Raw genomic sequence first — 6,864 nt, 5'->3', positions numbered from 1 at the left:
TGAGTATTTGCTTGACGCTGTTAAGCCAAAAGATATGGCACTGTCAGACATTTTTATAAACTTGAGCAGTATTATAATCCCAAACCACTGTAGGATATATAGAAAGCTATATATTTTGGAACCAGGTATAAGTTGCCTGATGAGAGAATTAGGGACTTTATTGTGATTTGAGACAGCTGTCCATTCACTGTAATTTTGGAGAATTTCAAGAGAACCACAGATCTCTGTGGTTTAAAAGTGAATGCATTTGTAGGAAGTTGCTGATGTTGCCAAAGTTACCTTACAGCATAATTCACCAAACAACAATGTCCATGGACATAGTAGAATATGACTTGAAAGGTCAGAATTAACAACTATCAGTTATCTGCTGACATAAATAAGTTGAAACTGAGTAAGCAGAAGGCTTCAACGACAGTAGTTAGTGTTAGCAGAAGTACTAAAAGGTCCTGTTACCAGTGCTTAGGCCAACATTGAGCAGAATGCTACAGCTGCAAGAAGCAGGATCACCTTGCCAAGACATGTCGTAAGAAGGTTAACAGGCACCATTCTCTGGAGGTAATGGCAGTTATTTCATAGAATTGTTGAACAGCACCAAGTCAACCTGGAGTCAGTTCATACCATCTGAACTACAAAGGTGTCCAGTGGAAATTTGTAGGATATTGTAGGCCAAGTATTGTTGGTTGGAACTCTAGTAAACATGGAGATTGACAAGGGTGCATCCATTAGTGTGATTCTGAATTGCTAAACTGTCAAAAGTTGTTGGCAGCTAGAGCAATTACACTTAGAATGAGAAGATTATGGAGGAAAGAAGATTCCCATAATAAGAAGCATGTTGGTTCCAGTCACATGCATGCAGTAATATGAAAAACCGCCCATCATGTGGTGAAGGGTGAAAAACTGGTTTTGTTAGGAAAAACTGGTTAGTAGCATTTCAGTTCAATTGGAACAAACATTTTTCACAGAAGCAAAATTCACAACACAAGATGGCATGATGGTGCCAAGTACCCTCAGATGTTTAGTGAAGCTGGCAAAACCAATTCAAGAATATAAGGCCAATATACTGAACATTTCAACCTGGAGAAAATAAGCCACCATCAGTTCTTTTGCAATCATGAAAATGGCCAGCAGGATTGTACAGTAAAAGTCTCACAATACCAGTTAAAGTCCAACAGGTTTATTTGGTAGCACAAGCCACAAGCTTTCGGAGCACTGTTGCTTCATCAGCTGAGTGGGACTTCTGTTCACAGACAGGGTATATGAAGAACAAACTCAATTGACAAAATAATGGTTGGAAAGTGAGTCTTTGCAGGTAATCAAGGGTTAAAGGCACAGTCAATGTGAGTGGATATTATTATTAACCCCAACGATTATTTTGCAACCCCCCCCCCACCCCCCACCCCAGATCTGGAAATTTAGAAAGAAGCTGCCCTCTTAGGAATAGGAAACAAGTGGGTAGGTTGGATTTGTAAAAAAAAATGAAAAAGAAGAAATGTATACAATTTGTTTTGAATTTGAACTTTTGCATAATTTCTTCATTTAGGACGAAGGAATGTAATTGCACCCTCAAGGCAACTTGCACAGTCAAACTGGTATAACCTTGCCTTTCAGTTCGGTACTTGACTTTACATGTGGCACATGCTCTCTTTTCTGTCCTGCAAAGATATTACAAAACTGTTCTCATCAGAGAAAAGGTGATTTCATGGAAGTGTTCAAAATTCTGAAAGAATGGACAAAGTAACTAAAAACAGGATGAAAATTTTAGAATAAGTGGATGTAGAGATGATTGGATGTTAGATTTAGGTGGAGGATTTTTAAGAGGAGTGTGAGGGTATGGAATGCATGACAGACTGAAGCAGAGGCGTCTAATAATAGGTGGTTGAAGAGAAAGGGATAAACATGGCAGCTTAGCAGGCAATTAAGAGTACTGCTTGAATGGAGGATAAAACCGAACATAAACCACTATAATTAAATATTAAAATAAGCAAAATACTGTGGATGCTGGAGTCTGAAGCAAGAACAAGAGGATCCTAGAAAAATTCAGTAGGTGTGCCAGCATCTATTAGGAGAAAAAGAGAATTAATGTTTTGAGTCTTGACTTTTCATCAAACTGAGGGAAGGGAGAGATGTGTTAGAGCTAGAAACTGCAACGAAAAGTAGCAACTTTAAGAACAAAAGACAGATGGTCCTGATGTGAGAGGGGGGTTGGGGTGTTTGCATTAAGACAATACATGGATGGGATATTTTTTAAAAAGCGGATTTAAGATGGAATTCAAAGTTCGAAATCTAAAGCTGCCAAACTCAACATTGAGCCTTGAGGGCCACAACATGTTTAACTGGAAGTTGAGATGCTGCTGCCCCAGCTTTAGCCAGGCTTCACTGGGGTATTGGAACAGGCCAAGGATAGAGTGAACATTAGAGCAAGGTGGTGAGTTAAAATGGCAAGCAAGAGGGTCATGTTTGCTGATTGAGTGCAAGCGTTTCACAAAGCAGTCACCCAGTCTGAATTTAGTGTCCCCAACATAGAGAAGACCACATTGGTAATAGTGAATACAATAGGCCAAACTGAAGGAATTGCAAAATGAAAAGCTGCTTAATGTAAAGGAGTGTCTGAGGCCTTGAACAATGAGGAGAGAGAAGAGACAGAAATATTGGACCTTCTGTAATTGAAGGGGAAGTGCAGTGGGAAGGGAATGGAGAGTTGGGTGTGATGGAGTGGACCAGTTGTCATAAAGGGAATGTTTCCTGCAGAATGCTGACTGTGCTAACTGTGGGGAGGGGGAGGGTGGTGATGAGAGGGAAATGTGTTTCATGGCAGCATTGTACTGGAAATGGCGGAGGGATGATTCTTTAAATGTGGAAGCTAGTGGGGTGAAAAAAAGAGAACAAGGTGGACTCGTCCTCCTTGGCTTTTTACTTTTGGCCCCCAAGGCTTTTTACTCTTGTGTGAGAAATAAAAGAATGACCAGGGTGAGGTTAGGGCTGGTCGAGGATAGTAGTGGGAACTTGTGCATAGAGTCAGAAGAGATAGGTGAGGCGTTGAATGAATACTTTTCTTCAGTGTTCACTAAGGGGCGGGGGGGGGCACACTTTTGAGGATGAAAGTGTGATACAGGCTGATAGGATAGAGGAGGTAGATGTTCTAAGAGAAGATGTATTAGCAATTTTGAAAAACCTGAGGGTCGATAGGTCCCCTGGGCCAGATGGGATACATCCTAGGATACTTTGGGAGGCAAGGGATGAGATTGCAGAGCCTTTAGCTTTGATCTTTGGGTCCTCACTGTCCACGGGGATTGTGCCAGAGGACTGGAGAGTAGTGAATGTTGTTTCTCTCTTCAAGAAAGATGATAGGAATGATCCTGGGTAATTATAGGCCAGTTAATCTTACTTCGGTGGTCGGTAAGTTAATGGAAAAGGTCTTGAGGAATACGATTTATTACCATTTGGAAAGATGCAGCTGAATCCGGGGTAGTCAGCACGGATTCATGAGTGGTAAGTTTGCCTCACAAATTTGATTCAATTCTTTGAGGAGGTAACTAAGTGTGTAGATGAAGGTAGAGCAGTTGATGTTGTATACATGGATTTTAGTAAGGTGTTTAATAAGATTCCCCACGTCAGACTCATGAAGAAGGTAAGGAGCTGTGGGATAGAAGGAAACTTGGCCAATTGGATAATTAATTGGCTATCTCATAGAATACAGTAAGAAGTCTCACAACACCAGGTTAAAGTCCAACCAATTTATTTGATAGTAATCCCACAAGCTTTCAGAAACGGTGTTCCTTCGTCAGGTGTGTGGAAGGTTCCACACAGTGAGGTCCAAACCTTCCACACATCTGACGAAGGAACACCGTTTCCAAAAGCTTGTGGATTACTATCAAATAAATAGCTTGGACTTTGACCTGGTGTTGTGAGACTTCTTACTGTGTTTACCCCAGTCCAATGCCGGCATCTCTACATCATATCTCATAGAAGACAGAGGGTGATGGTGGAGGGAAAATTTTCAATTGGAGGCCAGTTACCAATGGTGTACCACAGGGATCAGTGCTATTTGTGATTTTTATCAATTACTTGGAAGAGGGGGCTGAAGGTTAGTAAATTTGCTGATGACACCAAGATTGGTGGAGTAGTGGATGAGGTGGAGGGCTCTTGTAGGCTGCAAAGAGACATTGATAGGATGCAGAGCTGGGCCGAAAAGCGGCAGATGGAGTTTAACCCTGATAAGTGCGAGGTATTTCATTTTGGTAGGACAAACTTGATTGTGGATTACAGCAGGGTTCTGAGGAATGTGGAGGAATAGAGAGATCTTGGGGTCCATATCCACAGATCTCTGAAGGTTGCCATTCAAGTGAATAGAGCCATGAAGAAGGCTTATAGCGTGTTAGCGTTTATTAACGGGGTTTGAGTTGAAGAGTCATGGGGTTATGCTGCAACTATACAGGACCTTGGTGAGACCACGTTTGGAATATAGTGTGCAGTTCTGGTCACCTCACTATAAGAAGGACGTGGAAGCATTGGAGAGAGTGCAGAGAAGATTTACTAGGATGCTGCCTGGATTGAAGGGTAGGTCTTACAAGGGAAGGTTGAGGAAGCTGGGGCTTTTCTCTTTAGAGCGGAGGAGGACGAGAGGCAACTTAATAGAAGTTTATATGATGATGAGGGGGATAGATAGAGTGGACGTTCAGAGACTATTTCCTCAGGTGGATGTAGCTGTTACAAGGGGGCATAACTATAAGGTTCATGGTGGGAGATACAGGAGGAATGTCCAAGGTAGATTCTTTACTCAGAGAGAGGTTGGGGTGTGGAATGCACTGCCTGCTGTGGTAGTGGAGTTGGACACTTTAGGAACTTTCAAGCAGTTATTGGATAGGCACATGGAGCACACTAGAATGATAGGGAGTGGGATAGCTTGATCTTGGGTTCGGACAAAGCTCGGCACAACATCGAGGGCCAAAGGGCCTGAGTTTACTCATTTACTAAAACCCTGTTTTATATGAAAAATGTTTTCCTGTTTCCTACCTCCAATCCAAAATAAGATTTCCAATATTAGATGTACAAAAATCTTACCAAAAATGTAAAACATTTAAAATATTGAAAATGTATAACTAATCAGTGATCATCTGAGATTACAGGTTGCTACTTTATTTGGGACATCCTTTACTCAGAATTCAGAAACGTCACTCGTTCTTGCAAATGTGCTCTTTTGAAAATGTTAACATACCTGCAGATCCCTTTCTCAATCCTGATTAATCTAGTTTAATTCCAGCATTTCTTGTTTTTAAAATTAAAGATAAATTCATAAATTTTACAAGTACAAATCATCAAAAGATACAGCATAGTGTCCTTCAGTCCATTGTCTAAAAGATAGGATAGATTGAGATAAACTACTTCCTCCAGTTGGAGTATAGGAATATAGGACCACGTCAAAATATATCCTGATCATTCACGAGTGAAATTAGGAAAGACTTCTTCATACAAAGATGGTATAAGTTTGGATTTATATTCTGTAAATGACAACTGACGTTAGATCAATTGTTAATTTTAAATCTGTGAGATTTTTATTAGCGAAAGGTATCAAAAGATCATAGAATCCCAAAGTGCAGAAGGAGGGCATTCGGCCCATCAAGCCTGCACTGATAACAATTTCATCCAGTCGTAACCCAACGTATTTACCCTGCTAATCTCTCTGACACTAAGGGACAACTTAGCATGGCCTGTCAACCTACCCTGCACATCTTTGGAGTGGTCACAGTAAGAAGTCTCACAACTCCAAGTTAAATTCCAACAGGTTTATTTGGAATTGCAAGTTTTCAGAGCACTGCTCCTTCATCAGGTGAGTGGAGAGGTGGGTTCACAACCACAGCATATATAGGCAGAGACACAATTGCAAGATAATGGTTGGAATGCGAGTCTTCACAGAGATCAAGTCTTTGCAGGTACAGAGAGTGCGGGTGGAGAGAGGAATAATCACAGCTTAAAGAGATGTGAACTGTCTCAAGCCAGGACAGTAGGAGGATTTTGCAAGCTCGGGCCAAATGGCGGGGGTTACATGTAATGTGACTTGAACCCAAGATCCTGGTTTAGACCAACCTTGTGCGTGCAGAACTTAGCTATCAGTTTCTGCTCTTTTGGAGTGCAACATGGGACAAAAATGGCTATATGGAGTTAGGTGTGGAGATGCCAGTGTTGGACTGGGGTAAACACAGTAAGAAGTCTCACAACACCAGGTTAAAGTCCAACCAATTTATTTGATAGTAAACTCACAAGCTTTCGCGGTTTGTCCCTTCATCAGGTGAATAGAGCATATAACAGCACACACAGTTTTCAGATTACTGATTAGAATGCAAGTCTTTACAACTAACCTGCTCTTCAAATCTTAAAGATACAGACAATGTGAGTGGAAAGAGCATTAGGCATAGGTTAAAGAGATGTGTATTATCTCCAGACAGTACAGTAAGTGAGGTTTTGCAAACCCAGACAAGTGATGGGGGTTACAAATAGTGCGACATGAACCAAGATCCCGGTTGAGACCATCCTCGCGTGTGCGGAACTTGGCCATCAGTCTCTGCTCAGCGACACTGCGCTGTTGTGTGTCATGAAGGCTGCCTTGGCGAACACTTACCCGAAGGTCAGAGGCTGAATGCCCGTCACCACTGAAGTGTTCGCCAACACTTCAGCGGTCATGGGCATTCGACCTCTGATCTTCAGGTAAGCGTTCGCCAAGGCGGCCTTCACGACACACGACAGGGCAGAGTCGCTGAGCAGAGACTGATAGCCAAGTTCTGCACACATGAGGACGGTCTCAAACAGGATCTTGGGTTCATGTCGCACTATTTGTAACCCCCCATGACTTGCCTGGGTTTGCAAAAC

This window comes from Carcharhinus amblyrhynchos, chromosome 15 (genome assembly GCF_965287045.1).
Source record: "Carcharhinus amblyrhynchos chromosome 15, sCarAmb.v2.hapA, whole genome shotgun sequence".
Taxonomy (NCBI): domain Eukaryota; kingdom Metazoa; phylum Chordata; class Chondrichthyes; order Carcharhiniformes; family Carcharhinidae; genus Carcharhinus; species Carcharhinus amblyrhynchos.
Note: the sequence above shows the minus strand (reverse complement) of the source record.